Here is a 26130-nt window from a genome sequence, read left to right on the forward strand (position 1 = left end):
TTAATGCCACCAAACTGTATACTTGGAAATGGTTAAGATGGTAAATTTGTGTTATGTATGTTTAACCACATTACCTACAAAGGAGTAATATCAGCTTGTGGCTAGCAGCCATAGGACCCACTGCTGAGGCCTCTGAAGACACATTTTTATGGGATGAAAGGTCAAGGGAAAAAATTCTGGGCTCCTTGTTCTTGTCCTGAGAGGGAAGTTCCCAGGTAAAATATTAGAACCACACCAATTTCTTTGCTTCATGATTTTGTTAAGAGGAAGCTCAATCTTAGTGAAGTCTAAATAAACGGGATGTTTTCAAAGTGTTATAAATCCTTTTTTCTGATGTTCACCAGCTACTTATATAATCACCGTAGCCTTGGTTTCTTACCCACAAAATAGGGATGATAACATTTGTTATCATTTGTCAGAATAGGGAGGATAATGTTCACAGTTGTTGTGAAGTTTGTTGTGAAGTTTGAATGAGATAATGAACATGAGGATACCCAGCACCATTCCCATCTCCCCTCATTTCTGAATATCCTCGTTCAGAACTAGAATGCAAAGTTAATAGCTTCTTTAATGGACAAATCTCAGTTGATCCATTAATGACTATTCCTGTGTAAACAAGCATATCCAACTGTCATTTTTTTTTAAATTAAAAAATCTGAGTAATCACTATGCTAGAGAATTTTTTAAAAAGGAAAAAGAGCTCATTTTTTCCCTTTAATACCATGATTTTGTTTTACTTTATGACTGTTTGTGTTTATGGAAATAATTTTCCTGGCTCATTTTTTTTTAAATGTAAATCTAAAAGTTAGCTGATTCAGTCCATGTCTTAAGAGATACAAACTCTGACATTTTCCAATATTTTTTTGCTGCCCAGGACATCAGCATGTACTCTCATGGTGTAACTGGGACCTCTGTCATTTACATAGGCTGAGTGTGGAGCCAGAGCTAATTCCACCACTCCCCACCCCCCACACACCCCAGTCCTGAATCCTAGCCGACTGCTTTCTCTGTTGTCTCAGCAGAATCCAGATGGCTCAGTCAGTAAAGATTCCTCCTGCAATGCAGGAGACCCTGGTTCAATCCCTGGGCCGGGAAGATCCCCTGGAGGAGAAAATGACAACCCACTCCCAATATTCTTGGCTGGAAAATCCCACGGGCTGGAGCTGTCCTTGGGGTCACAGAGAGTTGGGCAGGACTTAGCAGCTAAACTACCACTACTTCTGATACCTCTTCCAGTAGGAAGAGGACCAATTTCATGCATAATTCTTCACGACTGCCCAGAACAATTTTAATTGCTTGCTATTGTGTCAAAACACTGTCCTCCTGACAGTTGGGATAATGTAAACAGAAAGCAAGAGGAGATAGAAAATTGAGTAAATTTGCAAGAAAATAAGAATGCCTTTGAAATACCTAAAAGACTGACTTAATATCATCAGGAAAACATCTTGATCTAGTGCACTGTCGGGTGTGATTTGTGGGGGAGGTAGTGATTTCTGGGAGACAGGACCTGTTGAGAGTGATGGAAGAGCACTCTGGGCCCTGCCTGTGCACGCCCCTGCCTGTGCACGCCCCGCCGCGCCGCCTGCCCCGCTCCTAAACTGAGTGCCTTCCTCTGCTGGGCGAGTTCGGGACACGTGTGTCCTGTGTGACCGATGGGGTGCTCGTTCACACTTCTCTCTGCTCAGTCTCATCTCTATGCCTGTGCTTGTTCCCTGTTTCAAAAACTGCCTGAATTTCTGGTCGCTCCACCAGGCCTCTACTCATGACACTTAATGGAAGAAACAAACAAGAAGTTAAAACTAGCAAAAGATGCACCAGTCAATCCAAGGAATGGTCTTAACCCCCTTGAAAACTGGTGTCCAGGGAAGGTATCACACTTCACAGGAACCATTCTCTCAGGCTCTTGTCTAAAGCATTCATTCAATGCTAGGAGAGCGTACCACAGAATTTGGATGGAAAGTTTGACCCAAGAATTCAGCCAAGTGTTGTTATATAGAAGGACAGTACTGTTGGGACTTCCCTGGTGGTCCAGTGGCTAGGACTCTGTGCTCCCAATGCAGGGGGCCTGGATTTAATCCCTGGTTGGGGAACTAAGATCTCACATGCCTCAATAACTCCAGCACAGTCGAGTAAGTAAATAAAATAAATTTTTTTTTTTTAAAAAAAGGAAGTGGTATTAGCAGTGTTCTTTAAAAAAAAAAAAAAAGAAAGGAGAGGGAGTGCGGAATAAAGCATGAACTCTGGGAAAAGCCCATGAGCCTTTCTTTAAATACCTACTCAGTGACAACATGCAGTGAGTTGGGATCAACCAAGTCCATTCATTCAGCAAATGTGTATCAACTGCCTCTTGTGTTCAAGTGCTGTTCTAGGCACAGGGAGTATAAATGTTTACTTTCTGGTGAATAATGGCAAAATCATTGCTTGTCTCGAATGTATAATCAAGACCATATCATTGTCAAGACTAATTATATATCAGAAGGTAAATGTTACAAAACATGGAAATGTAAAAACATTCACAGAGCAAATAGAATCAAATTTGGTAGGCATATTTTCTCATCTTATTTGGGAGCCAGAAATATGTCTAAACATCAAAAAATAGAGGTTTAACTATATGATGTAAAATTAGAAAACCCTTGAGGGCAAAAAAAAAAAAGATGCAGTATAAACCCCCAAGACAACGAAAAGGCAATCCGTATGACAAGAGGTTTTTTTAAAAAACCCAAAACATTAATAGGTAAAAACACAAAATAAGATGGCCAGTTTTAGACTGCACATCTGTATTATCAGTAAATACCCAATAGAATAAACACCTATTAAAAAATCTCAGATTGTCCCCCAAACCAAAATCCTGCCATATATAGCATTCAAGGAATATTGGACAAAGATAGATCCTGCATTTCTAAGTAAGAGAAAAGTAGGTTTGTGATAGAAATACCAGAGAATTTGAGTTAAAGGCACATGGCCTAAATGGCTGCAGAGGGAAATGTTGTCACGACAGAGTGTACGCTCCAGAGTGAGGCCATACCACGTAAACCTGGGGCCCAAGTGCTGACCATAGGAAGGCAGGAAGTGCCCAGAGAAGCAGAGCCTGGGCGTAAGTGGGGGGCTGTGACTGCCCTAGCCCACGACATACTGGAAGACAGGAAGTCAAATTTGCATGTGCAAGAGTCTGTTCTCTCCTTTTTGTTCAGTTTTTTAGCTAAAATGTCACCTCCTCAGAGAGGCCTTCCCTGACTGCAGTCTAAAGTAGCTTCTCCCCTCATTCTCTGTCATACTAGCTTTTAATTATCTCTGTAGGACTCATGACCATCAGCTGTTCTCTTATTGGTGTATTACTTTAGATTTTCTTTTTAAATTTTTAATTATTGAGCCGAAATCTCTATGCAAGAGGGACCCTGTTTGTCTTGTTCACTGCTGTAGCCTAGAACAGTACCTAGCAGAGAAGCCATTCTTGATTAAACAGATATCTACTGAATGCCAGCTCTTGGGTTGGCCAACAAATTCGTTTGAGTTTTTCAGTAAGATCTTGCAAAAATCCAAGCAAACTTTTTGGCCAACCCAGTATATGCGCATGTGTGTAGATGTGTGTGTACATATGGTTCTAGGTGCTCAGAATACTTCCATCAACAAAACAGAGCTCATCATGAGTCTACATTCTAACAGAGAGAGTGTGGAAGAAAATAACTGTAGTAAATAAGGAACATATACAGTGTTAGAAGAGCTGAGAGAGCTGGCCTGAAGGGAATGGTGAGGGGAGATGGTTACATTCGAGCATGTGGGACAGGAGGGTTAGACCTGTGGAGGGGAAAGTGTTTCAGGCAGAGGAATACGAAAGAATGGGGAGCATCACTCTAAGGCTGTGAAGACAAGTGGGGACCTGGAACAGAACAGCAAGCGAAGATGACGGGTCTTTTTCATGAAATTTAGAGATAAAACCTGGCCCCCGTCAGATAGGGTGGAATCAGTTGGAGCAACATAAGGAATTTAAACTGATATGTGACCTTGAGCCAAGCTGCTGCTTGTGGGCAGTTTTGCCTTGGTGTAACATAAACATTCGTTCTTGTTTTATAAATCGTTTTGAGGGCTATAATATATGCTGATTTCAATTATTAAAATGTCCATTTAGAACATTTATTAGCACAAATGAATTCAATTATTTCAAATATAGAAGCAAAATATTGTACAGAGTGAAAATATACGATATAATTAGACTATTAATGAAAACACTTACATACCCTCCGTGATTGAAAATGAAAGCTTAACAGTCTCAAAAGGATGGTGCTAAATATTTACATATCTGTCTGAGATGCACATTTTTAGATGCTAAAAATATTCATTGTTAATGACTGGAAGGGAAGGCTAGGTTTAATGTAGTAATAAACTTCCGTATATTTGTCTCACACCAAAGTCAAAGCCAATTTTGTAAAGTAATGCAGGCAGTCTTTGAAATAGAAACTACAGCTAAAATAAAAGGAGAATCTTTACAGGCAGTTAACAGTAACTATTTAGTGAGGGGAATGTTTGCAGGATGATTAGGAAATGAGAAAGTTTACTTGGCAGGTTGGCTGTAATATCTAAATTCTGTATACACATCTTAAACTTTTCCTTCTAAAGTGTGACATTCTTAAGGTGGTAAGAGGAGACTGAGTTATACTGAAGTACAGCCACATTTTGTTGGCTGAAGCAAGTAACAGAATCATCTCAGACTTAAGGAGAAGCGACTGGCCAAAACAAGGGTGTAAATAACAGTGTTCCACTGGGGGCCATCAACTTAGCCAACTACTGCAGGTGGAAGGACATAGGAAGTGCAAAACACCACTGCTCCTACCGCTCCCAGCATGTGCGTGTCTAAGTGGGGTGGGGGCTTGGTCTAAGCGTGGTAAGCTCTTTTCTGCAAATGCTTTCCTCCTGATTGGAATCCCTTTTCTCACCTTCCCTACCACTTCAAAATCAAGTGGGAAGAAAACAGATCCATGGTCGGATGTGGTTGGAAATCAGAGGCCTGTTCTTGTCTGAAAGCCTGCTACTTCGTTGCCCGGCTTCGTGCCCTGCCTCTGAGCTCCCCTTGCTGCCTCCGGCTGGTAGGGCGGTGACCCTGGGCCCACAGGCTGACCGTAGCCCTCTTCATGCTCTAGCCCTACTGTGTGGTTGGGTCAAGATGGTGAATTGCCTTCCTGCCATTCTGTCCGCAGACCAGCCTTAGCTGCCCAGGTGGTTGTAAATCCTGCAAGCCCCCTCTGGTCCTCCTCTTTGGAACTAGTCATTTGTTCTCCTTGGAGGAGTCGATGGAAGAAGAGCTGTACTGCGTGCATGAGTTAGGCATGTTTCTCACAAATGGCCACATTTTAAAATAAACAGACTGGGGAGAAAGGCATTTGGGATCATCTGTGCATTTTCTTATGTGTTTGACTTCTTCATGATTGGAGATGGTATTTTCGTTTCATTTCAGCACATGGGCCCAGACTCCATGGAGCTCACGCTCGTCTTATTGCAGTTTTGAGGGAAAACGTCTTTAGCTATCACCCTGTGCAGAAACCAGAAGCATGTGATTTATTGTAATTTATCTAAAACAAATAGTGGTTTTCCTTAGAACTTGCAACAATTGCTGTGAATGAGCAAATGTTTATACAAGGTGTGAAATTAAGTTTCATATAGTCACAAAATGTGAGTCCTTGCCAACAGCTCTGAAATCATATTTATATTTTGGGTAACAATTTCAGTGGTGTTCTTTGTTGCAATTAGGAGCCCTGCTGCTTTGAGAAATGATACCACGTCCAGATTTAGCTCTTGATGAAGAAAGCTAGGCTAGAGCTTCTCCAATCTGGAGATTGGAGTCCCACCTTTGGGGCTGCCTTTCTGTGAGCATGAAAATCAGATTCCAAGGAGGGGGAACCCCTAAAATAATTCTGGCTTGCATTCTGAATTTGCCTGCTTTCCTGGAAGGCGTGTTGTAAGCAAAGGGTCTGACCTTGCCCAGACCATATGTGCAGAGCTCCAGGAGGCCTGGGACCAGGGCTCTCTTGTTGGGGACCAGGGTCGCCAGGATCAGGGCGGGGGGAACAGAGGTGGTGGATGCCCCCAGTGGTTCTCTGCTCCAGACAGGAGGGTGTGAGTCAAGGGTCTGCTGGTTTCATTTATTGAGAGGTCTCTCTGCAGGCAGGCGGCCAGAGCTGAGGGCCAGGGTTGGGGTAGGAGCCCAGCTGGGCTCGAGATGATGGTTCAAAGAAGGCAGTCAGGAGGTGGAGACAGGAAGGTTGGCGGGAGGGACAGAAGGCTTTGTAGAGGGAACTCACTGGAATTTGTGTGCGTATGTTACACTGGGAAGAACCGGGTTCAGTTAAGGGGGTTAGCTGGAGCACTGAGCTGAGCGTAAGCTCGGGTGTAAGAGGCGGTAGAACCTTGGGCAAGTCCCAGCTGCTTGATTTCTTCAGCAATTAAATCTGGATGAAAGTAAGTGTGGATTAGAGCAAGGGTCACTTGTTAATAGTAATTAGAGCTCGTAAACAAATTCAGCAAAGTCGCAGGGTATAAAATCAATACAAATCAGTTGTATTTCTATACACTAGCAATTAACAACCAGAAAACAAAACAATTCCATTTATAATAGCACCCCCCCCAAAAAAAAATAATAAGCTATGCTGACTTCTGGTGAAAACCTGGAATTTAATCCTTTAAAATGTGCAGATTCTGTCAAACAATTTAGGTGACTGAAACTTTTCCTCCAGGGTTTTATTTCCTAATATGCTCCATTGAACTGTTTCTCCCAGTAACAAGGAATTAAATTGTATCTTTGCTGAATGCTGTCTCCTGCCAAAAGTGTCAGAATTCACTGAACTAAGAAGGTTCTACTTAACAGCAGTGAACTAGTTAAAGCTCAGCATCTCTTATGCCTTTTTGAAACAATGGTACTAGGCAGGCTCATGTTTCTATACTGCTTTTCCACCAAACAGTCAAAACCCATTTTCAAGAGAGAGTTTCCAAGAAGAGCAAAGTTCACAAAATGATTGAATATTGTGCACTGATTTTTAGGAATTAATTGGGAAGCAGAACCGTCTCCTGTCAGTCTCTTCCTGATAAGTGAAGAGTGATGTATTATTTTGTACCCCGTACCTTTTTGCCCTAAGGTCCCATTTGTTTTATGGAAAGACACAGTGCCGACCCATGAAATAGCTTACTGTGTAACGGGAGCTGGTGCCTGCCAGGGTCTTTCCAGCTCTCGCAAACACTAAAATCTCTTAATCCGCGCAGTCTTCTGCTGATTGCAGTAGTCTGTGTTTGGGGGTCAAAATCAGGTGTGCCTCTGAATGAGAGGAAATTTTTGCCCGATCCGGCATTTGATATTTAATGAATTAGGTGGCTGGTTCATTTCAAAAGCAGTTTTGTGCTATGGCTCTTGTTAGGCAGCAGCTCGATTTCTCTCCTCTCCCCTCTGCCCACTTGTTAAAGGCCGTTTTGTACATCTGCCTCCCCGCAAGAAACAGCGATTTTCTTGTTAGTGATGTGTTTGTACTTTTGGCAATTTGCAGATCAAAAGTCATTTAAAGAAATAGTTATAGTTTGAGCTGGGATTCTGAAATGGAGATCCATATAGCTTTATTATGTTTTCAATAAAAAGTTGAAATGTCAATTTGGGCAGACCCAGTAGCTTAAGGTTCTGAGAAAAAGGATCCTAGAGAATCCTGTGGGTGGGGTAGATTTTATGGTCTGTCTATCCATTCTTCCGTCCCTCTGTCTTCTAGGGCCAGGTGTTACTCTGCAAGGAGGTAGGTAGCAGGGTCTAGCGCAGAGAACCCTGTTTGAAGGTGAGGAGTATTCTGGGATAAGGGGTTGGACCACTGAGGGAGGTGTGTTTCCCTGGGGGTGTCACTTGATAAGCAGGCTTTGCTTACCAAAGCTCCACTTCTTTCTTCCTTGAGTAACTACTGTGTCCCAGGCACTGGGCGGGGGTAGCAGATAGCAAGAAGCCCAGGGTTCCCTCAGTGATCTTGTTTCAATACTAAAATCCAGGATTTTTTAAAGAACAGTTTTTACATTTTAGTAGCAAGTAAGTAACTGGAGAAGGCAATGGCACCCCACTCCAGTACTCTTGCCTGGAAAATCCCATGAACGGAGGAGCCTGGTAAGCTGCAGTCCATGGGGTCGCTAAGAGTCGGATACGACTGAGCAACTTCACTTTCACTTTTCCCTTTCATGCACTGGAGAAGGAAATGGCAACCCACTCCAGTATTCTTGCCTGGAGAATCCCAGGGACGGTGGAGCCTGGTGGGCTGCCGTCTATGGGGTCGCACAGAGTCGGACACGACTGAAGCGACTTAGCAGCAGCAAGTAAGTAACACAGCTTAATTGAATAAACCAAGCATCTCCTCATATTATTGTATGCCTCTAATGCAGGAAGGAAAATACACAAGCATTTGTTAAACTTCCTAATCTGTTTAAAACCAGAGATTCCCAAGATGCCCTGGATCTTATCTGTCTTAATTCATTGGTTGGTCTGATGTCATTCTTTAAAACGACGGGGCCGAGAGGAAGGTGCTGGGTCCCTTTGTTTGACCTCGATCGGGTGTCCACAGCCTCCGGGGGCCGAGAGGAAGGTGCTGGGTCCCTTTGTTTGACCTTGATCGGGTGTCCACAGTCTCCAGGCCTCCGCCACCAGAGAGCCAGAGGACACCCAGGGGAGTGCCTGGGGCCCAAGGCCTGGGTGGGGAGGGAAACTGAACAAGCAAGAGACGCTGCTGACAGCCGTCACCTCTGCGGGCATCACTTTCCGTTCAGGCTCATGCCCCAGATTGTCGCCGCGTCGCTGTTGCTCAGCGATCCAGTGCATGTAGAGCTTGGGGTTGTAATTCATTTCTGTGTGTAGGGCTCTTTGATGTGATTTTTAGGGTTTTGTGATATAAACAATCCGTGCACACCACAAAGCCATAAATTTTAGGGTTTTGTGGTGTGCATGGATTGTGGGGGAAAGGGTAGATATGATCTAGTTATATTAAAAGCAATAGAATTTTCTTTGCTGAAAGTTCTTTATATATAAAACTGAAAGCTGAATGCTGGGCCCCCTTGAGGTGGCTCATCCAGACCTGTGATTGTTCTAAAGAGCAGCCCGTTTGAGCTCCAGTGCAGGCTAGTACTGTGGGTTCGGAGGGTCACGTGGAACCACGCCTGAAACAGTCTTTTATTATTATTATTATTTTAATCAACTTAATTTTCTCATAGCAGTGTTAGGTTCACAGCAAAACTGAGCAAGAAGTATAGAGAGTTCCCACATACTTCCTGTCCCCCTCCAGACAGGTACGTTTGTCAGAATGGAAGAAACTAGACTGACACCTCATTATCACCCCAAATCCATAGTTTATAAAGAGTTCAATCTTGGTGTTGTATATCCTGTGGGTTTTGACAAATGTATAATGACATGTGTCCACTATTATAGTATCACACGGAATAGTTTCACTGCCCTGAAAATTATCTGTCCTCTACCAATTCTTCCTCAATAATTTTGTTAGTGTTATTTAAAAAAAAAAAAAACTTTTTAATGGAGAATTTCAAACATACACAAAAGTAGAGGTAATTGTAATTAACTCAAGTGTGACCCCAGCAGCCTCGTATTATTTTGAAGCAATCTAAGACATATCATTTTCTCCATAGTGTATATCTTCAAAGTATAGAGATACATAAAGTCTTAAAAAAACAACAAACCTGTTGTCTTATTTAAAATAAAACTAAGAATAGTTCTGTAACTCCCAGCGTCCAGTGTCCAAATTTCCAGTTGTTTCATAAGTGTCACAGATTTTGTTGTTGTCATTTAACAATTCATCTGAATTGGGAGCCACATAAAATCCACAACTTGTGATTGGTTGATGTGTCTTTTGTGTGTGTGTGTTTCAGTCTGTAGTTCTTTCTCCATTCTCTCTCTCCTTCCTTTCTTCCTTCTCACAGTTTTGTTGCTGGTGTTGAAGAGACCAGGTTGTTTATCCTACGGTTTCCCGTGGTCTGGATTTTGCTGATTGCATCCCTGTGGTTTCCTTGATCATGTTTCTCTATCCTCTGTAAAATATCTGTATAGATAATATATGTATCTGTATCCTCTATGCACTGTATAGATTGGCAGTTGGATCAAGAACCTTGGTCAGCCGTGTTTGATTTGCTTGTTAAGGCTGCTTCATCTATGGCATTGTCTTCTGTCAGGAGGCACAAAATGTGTGGTTGTCTCTCTTTTTTGATGACGTTAGCAGCTGTTTGTGCTCCGTGTCCAGATTCATTAGGGCACAGAGTGGTGATATGTTAATACTCTCATTCCCTGTTCATCTGTTGGCTGGAATGCTTCTATAAAGACAACCTCTGCCGTATCAACTGTTTAGTTAGCCAGTGTGTTCACGTGTGCTCAGTTGCTCAGTCGTGTCTGACTCTCTGTGGCCCCATGAACCGCAGCCTGCCAGGCTCCTCTGTCCATGTAATTTTCCAGGCAAGAATACTGGAGTGGGTTGCCATTTCCTTCTCCAGGTGATTTTTCTGACTCTGAGATAGATTGGTGCAGGTTATATAAGAGGCAGAGTAAATGCTTGATTTCCATGTATTCATTTGTTTTCAAAATAAAGTTGATTCTCTAGCATCCTTCAATAATGACCAATTCACCTATTTTTCTAATTATTTTTAAATTAAAATTTAACATTTTTGGTTAGGAACATTCATTTTTGAGATGGCTTAGGTCCTTCCTGGAACAGCCCGTGACTCTTGGGGAGCTGAAGGGTGGAGTGGGTCCCAGAATGCCCACAGGAGACCAGTACGAAGCTCCCAGGGAGGGGGAGAGACTTTCTTCAGGGGCCAGCAGCAGAGCACGTTGGTCTGGTGTATGGGTGGGTTGGATAAATCACGTGGCCCTAATTGAGGTTTTTAAGGATTTGAAACAGGCCTTAGCAATTATCTGAACCAAATTACTATTTTTTTGATCTTTCTCTTTTTTAAGAATTGTGTTAAAATACACATAAACTAAAATTTATCTTCCTAACCAGTTTTAAGTGTACCGTTGATTGGTATTAAGTACATGTACATTATCATACAGCACTGTCCATCCCCATAACTGACCAACTCACTTTTACAGTCAAGGAAAATAAGACCCAGAAAGACTATGTAAGGCTACAGCAGTCAGGGCAAATGGAGACCACATTTTCCAGCTTTCAGTACAGTCCTTCCAAGAAGCCAGGCTTTGACCTGACTGCCTTGGGTCCTAGAGCTGTCGCTTCCTTACTGGACAGACTTACTCATTTGCCACCTGACTACTGTGTGATCCTCGCAGAGCAGAGACCCCTGTCAGAGGGTGTGTCACGTGAGAGACTTTCCTGCGAAGCAGCTTCTGAATGAATAAGGTCTAAGAAACCATGATGGAATAACGAGCGGCCTGAGGGTTAACAACCTTCCTGACTCTGGCTTGGCAGGGCCATAAAGAATTCTGCTGAAGTTCATCCTTGCAACTGACATCAAAGTAGTACAGCTGCTGCTAGAGTCCCAATTAGTGCTTTTCCTGTTTAAATGGAGCTCCTGCAAGTTGAATCTTGAAATGACTGTGTTGTGATTGGGGTTTGGGAGAGCAAAAAGGGGAAGGTCTCTCTTATAATTACAGTGTTCTTAAAGCATAATGATCTGTTTTCCAGTCTTTCCTGATTAGGTAATAGCATTGTGGATACATTCATAACCAGCTTAGTTTATTGCTGTGCTCATTTGTTATTTGGTTGGATGTCTTTTGGTAGCTATTTATATAATCACTGTAAAGTTTGTATTTACAGTTTTTTTTTTTTTTAAAGCAAGGGATGAGGCAAATTGGTCAAAACTTCAGCTTATCAAGGAAGAAAACAGACTTTGAAGGTATTTCTTTGCTCACTTGCCTAGATTGCCTTGTTTTTCCCAGCAGGATTGGTTTTAATTCATTGGCAAGGCTTGTCAGTAATGGGAGGTTGAATTAGTGATAACATTTGTTCACAGTTGGTTTCAGACTAGTATTCAGGAACCTGGGATTAATCCTGTCACTTATCCCAGTATTAAAATAACCTAATATCCCCCCCTGCCCAATGTCTATCTTCATTTTTGTCTTTTTTTTTCCTCTCTCTCTCTCTCGGTCTTTGATTTTAAGCTCATAACTTATCAACTGATTAGGATAATGGGGAAATAACTGAATCTGGCATCATAGCGTTTTAGAGCAGGGGTGTGTTACATTCCTAGGCTGAGTGAGAGCCCAGAAGCTGGTCCTTTCTGGGCTCTTTGAATTTAGCTGGTGACCTTGGGCCCACAAGACTTGAATTTACCCCCAATTCTTCACTTCTGACTAAGAGAAGTTGAACAAATACAGTTCTAAGATCTCTTTTAACTCGTCTCTATAATATAACTCAGGTCCTAATAGAACCTTCTGTCTCCTGGGTGAGACAGTTATTGCCTCCACCCATTGCTCAGCCCTCATGCCCCTTCCTAGAGGAGCTGCCAACCTCACACCTCACTCTTCCATCACAGACCCTGCTGAGTGGGGTGGTTGTTGGCCCTGAGACAGAGATGGAGCTGCTGCCTAGATCCTTAGCAGCCTCTCAGTTCCTAGGCCTTCTCACTTGGAGCACTGGCAGCTTTCCTGTTATTTGGGTGTCCTGCCAATGAATGCCCTATTTTCCTTTAGTTTTAGTGACTTCCTGTCCATTGCACCCAGTTGATTCCCAAGACACCTATATCCTCGTCGTGCCGCCGTGTTTCTTGTCTGTGTGATTCCTTATCCTGTCCGTTGTTCTGTGTCAGTGTTTCTCCTTGCCTCTCTATACTGTGAACTCTTTGAGGGCAGGAATTGCATCATGTTCACCTTTGTGCCCCCCGTGCTCGTAATTGTTCAGGATATGGTAAACGTTGGTTTAAAAATGAATGACTCTAGACACAGCTACTTTTAAACTGAAACCAAGACCCTCATACTGGGAAAGATGGAGGGCAGAGGGAGAAGGGAGTGACAGAGGATGAGATGGTTGGATGGCATCATCAACTCAATGAACACTGGGAGATAGTGAAGGACAGGGAAGCCTGGCGTGCTGCACCTATGGGGTCACAAAGAGTCAAACAGACTTAGTGACTGAACAACAATAACAAAGAAATATTTGCTCGAACTTTTAGCATCAGCAACTGGATGAGAACTCAGGATTTTTTTTATCAAGCTTGTACTTTCTTGTAGTCATTTTGGTTTCCTTTGTTCTCTTTCATTCTTTCCTCGGTGTTCTAGGGAGACAGGAAGTGGGCAGGACACAGCTATTGAGGACATGACATAAACTGGTTAGAATCAACTAGATCCAGGATGGCAGACAAATCCACTTCCACTAGACCTTGAGCCTCATTAATATGCTCGTTATAATACATTATCTTAGGCTAAATGACACACCCACAGGCACCATGACAGTTCCAAGGCTGTCAAAGATAAAAGGTCAGAAAGTGGGCAATGACCCAATTCCTGAAAATCTCCACCCTTTCCCCCAAATAGTTGGAATAATCCTCCCACTCATTAGCCTATGAAATCACCCAGCCATTGAGAGCTAACCACCCCATATTTCCGGATCTCTCACCTTCTGAGATGGCTCACAGTCTGTGGAGTGATTTTCCCAGGGCTGCTCTCACTTTCTGACACGTACCACATTCTGTCTGTGAAATGTACATTTCCCCAAATAAGCCTGGTTTCACTTTACTGTGGTTCTTTCTTTCTTATGCGAAGCCAGGAACCCACAGTTGGCAGCCCATCCCAGAGACTTGCCTGAGACCTGGGACACGACCACCTTCATGAGTCCCACTCTTTGCTGCAGCAATAGCATGTAGCAAAACTTGTCTTTGCTTCTGCCCACTGTCTGTTGGGATCCAATCAATCCATCCTAAAAGAGATCAATCCTGGGTGTTCATTGGAAGGTCTGATGTTGAAGCTGAAACTCCAATACTTTGGCCACCTCATGCGAAGGGTTGACTCATTGGAAAAGACCCTAATGCTGGGTAGGATTGAGGGCGGGAGGAGAAGGGGACGACAGAGGATGAGATGGTTGGATGGCATCACCGACTCGATGGACATGGGTTTAGGTAGACTCCGGGAGTTGGTGATGGACAGAGAGGCCTGGCGTGCTGCAATTCATGGGGTCGCAAAGAGTCGGACACGACTGAGCGACTGAACTGAACTGAACTGTCTGTTGGAGGAATTAATAAGCAACGGGGTTGACCAGCAAGCTTAAAGGAAAAGTGACGTGGTCTTGATGGGCCACTGACCACATTCCTATGTACTCTTTGTAACACAGAGGGGTGACTGCTTACAATACTAAAAATTAGGTGAACCTCTCATAGTAGAGGTGTGAAACTAACCTGCCATTTATTCAGTGATAAAATGGGGAACATGTTCCTTTTAAAAAATAGTGGCTCCAAGATACTACAAAAACTTACTTGAGTATTCAGCAAACCTTCTCCAGCTCACATATTTAAAGGATAAAAAATAAATAACAGTAACCAAAACAAGTTTTACAAATGACTGCAAAGTAATTAAGTTTCTTTTTATGGCTTTTTACATTGGCTTAAAGGTCAGCATGAAAATAGATGAGAGTTGAACTTAGAACCAAGCGTCTCAGACAGAAAATCACTTAGGTCCCACTGATCACCCCCTCTCCTCCAAGTTTCTATACCTGAATCTCACAGCTCTCCCTAGCTGGCCTTTAAAGAAATCTAGGTGCCCTTCTGAACTGATGGAAAACGGGCGAGATAGCAGGAAACCAGCCTCGAGGAAGCGACTATTGGAGGGACAAATGGAGGATGATCCTGGGAACACAGCTGACACGGTGAGAAGCCCGCAGTGCAGCAGTAGTGCCCGGGAGATGAGCTGGGACACGAATTTACAGTAAAACACTGCTTGGGTCAACCCCCATTCTTCTGCACTACACCTTTGGGCATGTGGGCACAGCAGGCCCCAGTGGGTGTGCCAGGCATCCTGGATCACAGTCAGGACTCTCAGATTCTGTCATTGACAGGCCCTGCGTCTTTGGACAGCTCACTTCCTTTTGGGCCCGAGTTTTCTCACTTTTTAAATGAGATAAGTAAATTCGACAATTTCTAAGGCCCCTCCTTACTGTAAAAAAAAAAAACAAAACCTTGTCTACATGGTTAGAGATAATCACACATCCTGATTGAATGGGGTGGTTAACAAGCTAGCCTAGTGGTAGTACAGGTGGAAAAGAATGGAAATCAGTGTATGGACTCGGTACCACCCAGGAGCCGCAGGTCATTCCTGTTTGATCTGTACCGTCAGCCCTCTGCATCTGCAGATTCAACCAACTGGGGACTGGAAATATTCAGAGGGGAAAAAAAAATCCTAGAAGGTTCCCTAAAGCAAACCTAACGTTTACATTGTATTTCCAACTATTTACATAGCATTTTTATTGTATTAGGTATTAAGTAATCTAGAGATGGTTTCAGGTACACAGGAGGATGCGAGGCGGTTGTCGGCATATACCACACCATTTTGCATCAGAGATTTGAACACCTGCAGATTTTGGTTTCTGAGGAGATCCTAAAACCAGCCCTCTGTGGCTACGAAGGGACAGTTGTACATCAGTTACACCTGGTACCTTCTCCACAAGTATCAGAAACCCTAGTGAACTAACCTAAGCAGTAGGACAGTCTGTTTATCAAAGGACAGTTCATTATAAAAGGTCCTAAGATGGAGTAGCTCTGGGCAGTGTACTGTGGCGTGTGTGCGTATTTGCTCATGTATTTGCGTGTCCGACTCTTTGCGGCCTCATGTACTGTAACCTGCCAGGCTACTCTGTCCATGGGATTTTCTAGGCAAAAATAGTGGAATGGGTTGCCATTTCCTCTTCCAGGGGATCTTCCCAACCCAGGGATCAAACCCAAATCTCTTGCATCTCCTGCATTGACAGGCGCCCCTTGGGGAGCCCACTTGTGGTGTACTGTATTTAATCAAATCTAGGATGTCACCAATGGTAAAATGTACCCTCATTTTACATTCCACTGAAAGACAATCATCTCTGCCAATTAAACTATGACATACTACTGAATAAAAGACATCTGGTTTGAGAGATAATTAAATGTGGGGGATTAAATTAAATGTGTGTATCTTGGAATCCAGTGAAACATAGTAATTCAGTAGCAGGTGGATATTATCCTTCCAGACTGCCTTCTCAGCCTGTTGACCTTGTCCATGGCTGTCTCCCTTCACGGGTGCAAGACAGCTGCAGACAAGGTGAAGGCACGATGGAGGTGGGCCTCCCTATTCTGGCACCTCCTGTTAGGAAAAAGGAGACCTTTCCCAGAAGCCCCGCAGCTGATTTCACCACAAGTCTCACTGGCCAAAAGGTCACAGGTCATACAAATGCCCCCTGGCATCTAGGTCACTGCCCAGGGACCTGGAACCTTACGTGGTTAGAGTCAGACCACTTAGGATTTACCCTCCCACGGGGAATGATGTCTGACATGAGAAAGAGAGAGGGAGTGAACAGATCATTATGGAAGCCCTGGTAGTGACAGTGCCAAGTCTGAACCACTGGGTCACCAGGGAACTCCCATGAAGGTTGTTGCTGATTCGTTAAATTGTTTCTGCAATAGTAATTACTTTCTGTGCATTTTAATATAGAAAAATATATCATCAGTTTTGGAAGAAAATTCTTAAATCTTTTTCTTTCCCTGTTTTATTGAGATGTAACTGACATACACCATTTTGTAAATTTAAGGTGTATAGCATAGTGATTTGACTTACCCACAACCATGAAATGATTATCATAGTAACTTTAGTGAACATCCATCATCGCATATAGATACAAAATTAAGGAAAGAGAAAAAAATTTTTTTCCTTGTGATGAGAACTCTCAAGATTTACTCTTTTAACTAGTTTCATATATATAACATACAGCCGTGTTAATTATGTTTATTATGTTCTACACTACATCCATAATATTTATCTTATAACTGGAAGTTCGTACCTTTTGACCACCTTCATCCAATTCTCTCTCCCCCAACCCCTGCTCTGGTAACCATAAATCTGATCTCTTTTTCTGTAAGTTTATTTTTTAAGTATGGTTGATCTATAGCACAATTAGTTCCTGTTACACAGCGTAGTGATTTGATATTTCTATACATTTCAAAATGATCACCACTATAGTTGTAGTTGCAGAATGTCACCATGAAAAGGTACTCTCCCCACTGTACATTTCACACCTGTGAGTCCATTGTTGCACAGCTGGAAGTTTGTGTGTCTTCATCTCCCTCGCCTATCTCTCCTCCTCCCACCACTTTCCCCTCTGGCAACTGCCTGTTTCTTCTCTGTATCTGTAACTCTTGTTTTTGTTTTTTGTTTGTCCATTTGTTTTGGTTTGTTGTTTTTTTAGAGTCTTCAGATAAGTGAAATCATTTAGCATAATACCCTCTAGGTCCATCCATGTTGTCCCAAATGGCAAGATTTCTTTTTCTTTTTTTTTTTCATGGCTAATACTCCTCTCTGTGTGTGTGCGTGTGTGCATGTATGTGTGTGTGTACATACCATATCCTTTTAATCCACTCATCTATTGATGAGCAGTTGCTTCCCTATTTTGGCTGTTAGCTATGCTGGAGCGAACATAGGAATACAAAAATCTTTTCTAATTAGTGTTTTTCATTTTCTTTGGCTCAATACCCAGGAGTGGCATTGCTGGATCATATGGTATTTCTATTTTTAGAATTTTGAGGACCCTCTGCACTGTTCCACAGTGGCTGCACCAATTTACATCCTCAGCAACAGCGTAACAAGGTTCCTTTTTCTCCACATCTTCATGAATACTTGTTATATGTTGTCTTTTTTATAATAGCCATTCTGATAGATGGTATCTTGTTATGGTTTTGATTTGCATTTCCCTAATGACACTGATGTTGAACATCTTTTCATGTGCCTCTTGGCCATCTGTATGTCTTCTTTGGGAAAACTTCCCAATTTTTTTAAGCCGTGAGGTTTGTTTCTAAATTCTTGCTGGTTGATTCTATTATGACATGCTGTTCTTAAAATTCCTTTACAGGTGAATACTAGATTACTCGTGTTTGAACATTCTTACTTCATACATTTAGGCTTAATTTTATCATTTTAAAATGCTTCACAACAATGAAGTACATGTTCTTAAGGTCCCCACATTTTATTCGCACTAAGGCAGTGGCAGCTGTTTACCCTTTTCCTGATAAAGATCTGGAAAATTTTAAGACACTGTGGCCCCCTTGCTTCTTGATAGGCTGGTATCCAGCTCATCCTCTTGGCCTTAACCTTTGTGCCCACGGTCCCTTTTTACTTAGTGACTGGGAGATGACCCACTTCTTTCACGTTCGTCCTGAAAAACTTGCCCTGATAGCATTATATGTTTCCTGCTTCTCGTTGTACGTTGGTGCTTAGTTGGTTCTTGATTTTCTGAGTAGAGTGGATGGCACAGGCTCAGCAGGGTGCCCAGTGTCAGGCTGTTGCTTCTGTGGTACACCAGTTCTGCCCGGTGTGTCACCCGGGCTTCTCTTGACCTGTACCCTCTGGAGCTTTGCTCCTAGTGGAGCCTCTCTACATTCAGCTCAGGGACTTGAAGCGTTCGGGGAGGAGGGCCGTTAGAGTCGAAGACCGCGCTTACTCATTTACGGAACCCTCCAGGGTTCCTGCCTGGAGAATCCCAGGGACGACGGAGCCTGGTGGGCTGCCGTCTGTGGGGTCGCACAGAGTCGGACACGACTGAAGCGACTTAGCAGCTGTGTCTGCAGCACCCAGTGCTGGGCACTGAGGAGGACTCAGCACAGAGGCGACATGGGTATGTCACCTTAGACTTTGGTGCCCTCAGGAGGAGGATTTGGCTTTGAGGAGCTTATTGCTGGAGTTCACTGTTCTTTGCTGCCTTGCGGGTATTTCTGTTCTTTCTCCCTTGAGTGCACAGGCATCCTTCCTTGACTTTCTCTCCTCTATTCTCAGTGCAGAATTTCTGAGAATCAGTGTATGACAGAGGAATGAGTTAATGCCTGTTCGATAGTGTTTTGTATTGAGGACTTGCTCTAACAAGAAAAAGGACAGATCGTTGTAGTATTCATTCCTCCAAAAGTATCTAAATAAGTATTCAGTGGTTCAGACCTCTTATATGTGAAGCCTCTAGGTCTGTGAACAATCCAAGTAGAAGTCATCTGTACTAGAACCAAACTGCTTGGGCAGAAGACAGCAATTGCCAATGTAGGGATTTTTTTTAAAGTGAGAGTGTGGAGGGCCTTGCAGTCTACTCTCTTTTGTCACAGACCTGGGTAGTCTGTTTCTGGTCTCATTCTTCATGTGTAAGGAGTGGCCTGAGCCAGGGTATGTGTAAGTCAGACTGCTGATGTTGATTTAAATCTGACAGTGCTTTTGAAAATTTCTTTTTGAGAAAGAGGGCCCTTGGCATGGAGCATCGTTTAGAGATAGCCAGAGAGAACTGGGAAATCTTCTTCTCATTTCTGGGGAAAGATTACAATCAGAGAGATCATTATGATGACCACAGTCCAGGAATGAACATGTCTTTTCTCCACCTCCTCTCCTTCTTTCCCCACACTCCAGTCCAATAGCAGTATCTCTAAATCATATTTTACACCCCACCCTTCTCTCTGTCACCACCGATGAGGTCCGAGTCACACCTGGAGTCCTGCAAACCCCTCACTAGTCTCCCTGCTTCCATTCTTGCCCCTACACAGAGCAGTGTTTTTCCAACATAAATTCAACTTTGTCCCTAATTAGTAGACCTTGCAGTGGCTTCCCATCACTTTAAGAATAAATTCCAGATGCCTCCTCTGGGTCGACAAAGGCCAGGCCTACATAATGTGGCCCCTGCTTCGTTCCGTAGCTTCAGCTCCATCCTCTTCCCCCTTGACCTCCCCCATGACCTCTCTCCTCTTACCTGCTGTACCCCCACCCCACCCCACCCCAGCTACAGGCTTTTTCCTTGTTTCTGGAAATCTCCAAGTTCATTTCTGCCTTGAGCCTCAGCACTGTTCCTTCTCCCTGCCTGCTCTGCCCTCCCTGATCAAGGGACACGTGCCCCCTCCCCCCATTAAAGTTTCAAATATATGTAAAAGAAGAGAATAGTAGGATGAACTCCATGGGACAGTCCCCTAAATCCAGAATCACCAATATTCAGCCATGCTCTCCTTATCCTTTTTTTCATTGTTTAAAATTGTTTCTGCTGTAGGGCTTCCCTGGTGGCTCAGTGGTAAAGAATCCGCCTGCCAGTGCTGGAGACATGGGTTCAATCCCTGATCCTGGAGGATCCCACATGCCTCGGAGCAGCTAAGCCCATGTTCACAGCTGTTGAACTTGTGCTCTAGGTCCCGTGCTCCACAATGAGCACAAGGCTTCTCTCCGCAATAAGAGAAGCCACCGCAGTGAAAAGCCCACATACTGCAACTAGAGAGGTGCCCCCGTTTTCCACAACTGGAGAAACAGCAACAAAGACCCAGCACAACCAAGAATAAATAAATAAAATTATTTTTCTAAAAATTGTTTCCAGTATAACTCTTGAAAGCAAATCTCTGACATGTCATCTTCCTCCTGAATACTTGTTTCTACAAAAGAAGGACATTTATTTTATAATCACAATGTCGTTATCACACTTAACAAAAGTAACAGTAATTCCCTCACACCATGTAACACTCAACCCATATTCACATTTCCCCAGTTGTCTTGAAAATGTCCTTTTACGGTTGGGTTTTTTTTTTTTTTTTTTTTAATCAGCATCCAGACAAGCTCCACACGATGCATTGGATTCTTGGATCCCTCACTTGTCTCCTTCTTGCCTCCATCCCTCTTACTGTGCTTTCTGTGATGTCTCTTTGCTCTGATGTTTCTTTCAATTTGGTCTGATTTCTAAAGAATATTTCTCACATTTCCCTGAAATTTGTTAGCTCTCATTATATATGCTCTTGTTGTCCAGCTGTCTCGCTCCTGAGAACTTGTGATTCGTGTTGTTCTTTCAAACTCTTAGTTGTATTCCCGTAATTTCTTTTAGCTCATTTTGAAATAGTTGGTTAGTTTTCATCTGCTTGTGGTCACTTTTTCATGGCTTAGTCTGTTCACTCTACCTTTTTTTTTCTTGCTGTATTGAGTGGAGCAGGATTGCATTTCTAATGTGTCCCTGTTGGGGGGGGGATGGGGGGGCGGACCTCCTGTTCTGGGGGGGCGTGGCAGCCAGGGTGGCCTCCCCATCTCATAAAGGACCCAGGCACTGGTCTGCCTCTCCGAGCTCCGTGCTGTGCAGGCCTTCAAGGGGGTGGCTGCCCGGCCTTTTGATGCTATTTGCCACTTGGCACTTGCTCTGGATGGCCCACCCGCCTACCTTTGGGGGCTTTGATTCCTGCTTCATGTGATGACCACTCCCAGCGCGTGCCCTCAGCAGGGGGACTGCCTTCTGAGTGCAGTGTTTGCCGGATGGCTCTGTGGACCAGGCAGCACTGGCCAACCCTCCTGAGCCCCTGAGGAGCCCCTGTGAGTGTTTGCGATCTTTCTTTCTCAGACACTGAGAGGATGCACTCAGTTTGCCAGCATTTCCTAGCCCCAGGTTGCAGGGCTCCGGCTCAGGTAGGGCCCCTGTTTTTGGAGGAGATGTTTCCCGGTGGTTTGGGAATCTGTGGCCCTGGGGCCACTCAGTTGTCCCTCTTCCCTCCCACCACCCAGCCTCACAGCTGTTGACCCTGTGCAGTCCTGCCCACCTGTATTCTGTGGTTCATGGGGAATTTTTAAAATCAAGTTTTATTGAAGATTTCATCTACTTCTCACTGTTCTAGTTACTCTGTCTAGTTTCCAGGAGGAAATTTAAAGAGATTCTAATAATTTTGCTGGCTCCATCTAGTTAAATGCTGCCTCAGAGGCCTTCCTGACCACCCTCGACACAGCCACCCCTGTACGCTGCCATCTCATCCACTTTGAGCTCTGTGCGCGATGCCCATTGCCACCAGAACGGAAGCTTCTCTTCCTTCTTTGGTCATTAGTCAGGGCTCTCTTGCTCGCTCCTGAATCCCCACTGCACTAGAATAGTGGCAGCCCCGTGACAGTAGATGGTGAATCGTGAGCACTTAAGGCCCCACCCCTCCCTGCTCACCCTAGAACTGTGAAAATTTCCCCAAAAGCTCTAACCCTTTTTACTATGATTATATTACCCTGAAGAATAACTAAAAGAAAAACATTTCTCTAAAATGTTTTGAAGGCACATAAACTAAAAAATAATCCAAGATATTAAAATAGTAATGTGATATACACTGACTTAAGTATCATCAAACATTTTAAAATCTAGTTTTACCGTGTCCCAGCAAAGAAGACTTTTCTGTTATAATTTCTATTATAGAGTCTCTCATTGCGCCGTGTATGTGGTGTGTGTGGTGTGTGTGTGTGTGTGTAGACATAGCATACTGCGGTTGAACACAGAATAGTAACTGGTGTCTAAGACAGTGCAAACTCTAGATTCACAGAATGCCTGCACTGGGGAGCTGAGAGTGGGAAGGAAGATGGCCTTGGAGCCAGAAGCAAAGCAAGATCCCTGCCCCAGCTCTGCCGCTAGTAATTACATGACCCCCGGTCTGCCGCTTCCTGTCACTAGATACCATCCGTCACTAAGGTACAGGGGTTGGCTTCCTTTCAGCTCTGAGTACAAGGATTCTTGTAATCATAAACACTTGTTGGCTGAAGACCCATTCCAACCTCCCAGTATAAGTCATGAGACTCAAGTGTTTTCTGAGTTGGAGTCTCCACTGTAAGTGTAACCTGATAATGAAAGCAGAAGTGATACCTTAAAAAAATATATATGCACTTCAGTTTAATTTTTCAATTATCCATCTGCAAATAACCATTGAACATATTTTTTGTTGATTCACAGCCGTGGTGTCATAGGGGATACGTTTAAGAGAGATTTCTTGTTGAAGTACAGTTCCAAAAATAGTAGTACTAAGCATTTCTGAAATTTTTGGATTAACAGCCACAAATTGGAATGGCCCAGGGTTTGTATCCTGAGTAAGTGTATGGCATATTGTTTATTCAGACACAAAGATTCTTGCACGAAGTAGAGAATGGTGTGAGCAAGGGTTCAGTTCCTGATACGATGATGCCGATCACTGTGCATATGGAGCACGTGTTATGTACCAGCACTCATTACACGCAGTGTGACTTAGCCACACTGTGAGGAAAATATTCTGCTTGTTTTACAGATGGAAAAACTGGGATGCGAGAAGGTGAGCCAGGGCCACACAGCTAGTGGAGAGTGAGCTGTGTCAAGTTCTGGCGAGCATTCATTCAGATACTCCACGCTTACTCTCTGGTCTTAGGATTCTGCATTTAATAAGCCATGTAATCCTTACAAGATCCCCGTGAAGCTGGTACTACCATGTTTCCTTAACACAGGAGGAAACTGAGGCACAGAGAGGTTAGATGACTCGGCCAAGGTCACACAGCTGTTTGGTGTCAGAGTGAGGCTTTGAACTAGGGCAGTCAGTGTCCAGAGTCCAGGTTCTTGTCTACTGTACAGTATTGCCTGGCAGCAGGATGGTGACTGACACAGAGACCCCACACTCTTGCTCTCAGCCGCGTCACTAGGAGTGGTACTAGAAGAGCAGAAAGAATCGTCAGAGATTGTAGAACTTGTCCTTGCTTACGTTAGGGACAGCGTTGTGTTTTTGGCCCTATTGCACATGACTTGAAATTCAAGAAAAATAAAACTTCCCCTTTCCCTAAAATGTGAAATTTGTGATTAGCAAGATTGCACTCTTCATCTCAGTTGTCAGAATCATATGCCCCTCTAGATAGACATGGTTACCAAGAATCATCAGATTCCCGAATCTCTGATTATCATCATGCTTGGTTACTCTGCGCTGGAGGGTTAGTGTTTGAAAGATGCTAATTTAAAAAGAGAATTCCTCTGGATTTGTGGGGAGGAGGGATGGTGATATCTAAAGTTATAGTGACATTTTTTATGAGAAATTTTAGAATACAAGTGAGGGTGGTCTAGGCTTTTAAATGGAATCCTTTGTAGTTTTTGTTGTTGTTGTTGTTGTTGTTATTTGGACTGTTTATTAACTTTGGGTTTGTGTTTAAGAAAAAGTGAGACCCAGCTGTACCTTTCGACGTAAGGTAGCCTGAGATTTTGGTGGACATGTAGACCCCGCAGAGACAAATTCAGGCTCTGTGTCTTGCTGGACTCTGCTCCAGTGCCGCCCATGAGCCAGAGCACTGAGCCGGGAACCGTAAATGACAGAGAAGGGCCGAGACCAGCAGGTCCAGTGTGACTGCCTCGCCCTCTGGCTATTGAGCTGATTGCTTGGAAAGTCTTGAGTGGTTTTTCAACTTGAAAAGAACAAATTTGAAATAAATAAATTGATCCATTAACCTGTTACAGGAAGGTTCCCACTGTGCTTAGGACCCAGACAAGGGTCATCTCAGACAAGGTTGACTAAGCCACACTGTGATAGATTTTCAGGATAATATGTGGACCATAAAGTGACCATTAACCAACTTGCTTTGTTTATGGGAGGCAGGCTCTTAATGCCACTGGCCTTGTGCTGCAAGCACGTTCCACTGTGGTCTGTTTCATCGCTGTGAAGTCATTGATCAGATGAAAATGACCAGTTAGCAAGTAAGTGTTTCCTGGGCGGCAGGCTTTATGAATAATGTGTTCTTCAGTTAAAAACAGCACTTTAAGCAATTGTTTAAACCTAACCATTTGGGAATGAGGCAGAGAGCTTCATGAATAATTTATTTTCAAAAGAAAAGATTAAGGGATCTGAATTTTTTTCACCTTCCCAAACCCTTTTTACATTAAGTGAAGATATCTATAAATGATAGCTAGATCCAGATAAATAAGATTCATAATGCATATATGATATCTGTAAGTTTATATGCTTTCACTTTTAAAAAACCTTTACTGAGAAAAGTACAGTCATGTAAATACAGTGAGTTTAAAATAAAAACTGAGAATGGAATTGCTGAAAGGGTTGTGGGATTTTAGGATGTAGCATTGAACATGCATTAGCATAGTGCTGTGGGAAAGCTTGAAATATAGTTAATATGTCCTTGTGTCGAAAAGGACTCCATCAAAGCAGACCAGTTTGATCCCTTGTGCTTAAACATTATGCTTTCCACTTTCTAAACCAGATCATCATCTTAGGAGAATTGCACATCCTTGCTGCAAGGTTCCAGTAAGAGAGGTTGAGGCGGGGTTGGGTACTAGCATCACAAGACCGAAATCTACCCCCTCATCCCCACCCTGTTCCCTCCCACCTCGCCAACTCCCCTCTTCTTCCTCCTGTTCTTAATATTATTAAAAATCCCCATGGTGTTTTGTTTGTGAGCCTGACAAATGACTTGCTTCAACGGATGAAATTTTCACCGACCATCTTGGCCTTGAAGGAATTAACAGAGGCACAGCGGGGCCTGGATACTGCCTCACCACTGTCATACCGCTGTCACTACGACAGGCAGCTGTTGGTTTTTTACTGATTACCTGGTTTCAGGCACCTTTCCAAGTACTTTACACCTTATTTAATCCTAACAACCTCCTGAGCTAAGTGCAACCATTACCCTCATTTGCAGTTGAGGAAACTGAGACAGTATTTACTTACTTGCCCAAGTTCACCAGAGCCCATGTGTTTATTCTTTTCAGCATCTCTGCTGCCTTCTCCATCACCTCACGGTTATACCCAAGGGACTCAGTGCCAGGTGGGTCACCAGCATCGTAGAAGGGCACCTTCGCTTAGTCATCGTTTGGTTTCTGACCCCGTAACAAATTGGAACACAGTCAAGAACCAGGAACCATGAGAGCAGGCCTCACCGGTACGGCTCTTGTCAGTTTCCCAGACGTCCCAGACCCTCGCACAGAGCCCGTTTTCTTTGGGTTGTCAGGGTAACGCGTTTGGCAACACACAGCACACATTCTAACAACAGCCAGGAGCCAATGCTTATATAACAGGAGAAGAAACAGGAGGAAAAAGAAAGAGAAGAAAACTATAAATATAAAGCACAGGGACTTGAGTTGGTGCCCACAACGTTAACTAAATAGATTGTTTTCTTATTAGGAATAATATATCTTTGTTTTCAGAAGATAGTCATAAAAGTGGATACAGTTAAGTTCAGGTATCAAGAGAGAC

The 26130-nt window shown here is 43.4% G+C and overlaps 1 protein-coding gene and 1 long non-coding RNA gene across 3 annotated transcripts in view; one reads left to right on the forward strand and one right to left on the reverse strand.

Moving 5' to 3' along the window:
- Nucleotides 1-26130, forward strand: part of MED27 (mediator complex subunit 27) — a 220080-nt gene that overhangs the window by 102259 nt on the left and 91691 nt on the right. The window lies entirely within an intron of this gene.
- On the reverse strand, nucleotides 13115-25860 carry LOC145546783 (uncharacterized). Its single transcript, XR_014083267.1, has 4 exons — nucleotides 25815-25860; nucleotides 13760-13874; nucleotides 13575-13650; nucleotides 13115-13263 (listed from the first exon to the last, which is right to left on the reverse strand). It is a non-coding gene; the product is annotated as an uncharacterized LOC145546783 (long non-coding RNA).

This window comes from Giraffa tippelskirchi, chromosome 4 (assembly GCF_054371585.1).
Source record: "Giraffa tippelskirchi isolate mGirTip1 chromosome 4, T2T-mGirTip1v1.2.pri, whole genome shotgun sequence".
In the NCBI taxonomy this organism is placed as follows: Eukaryota; Metazoa; Chordata; class Mammalia; order Artiodactyla; family Giraffidae; genus Giraffa; species Giraffa tippelskirchi.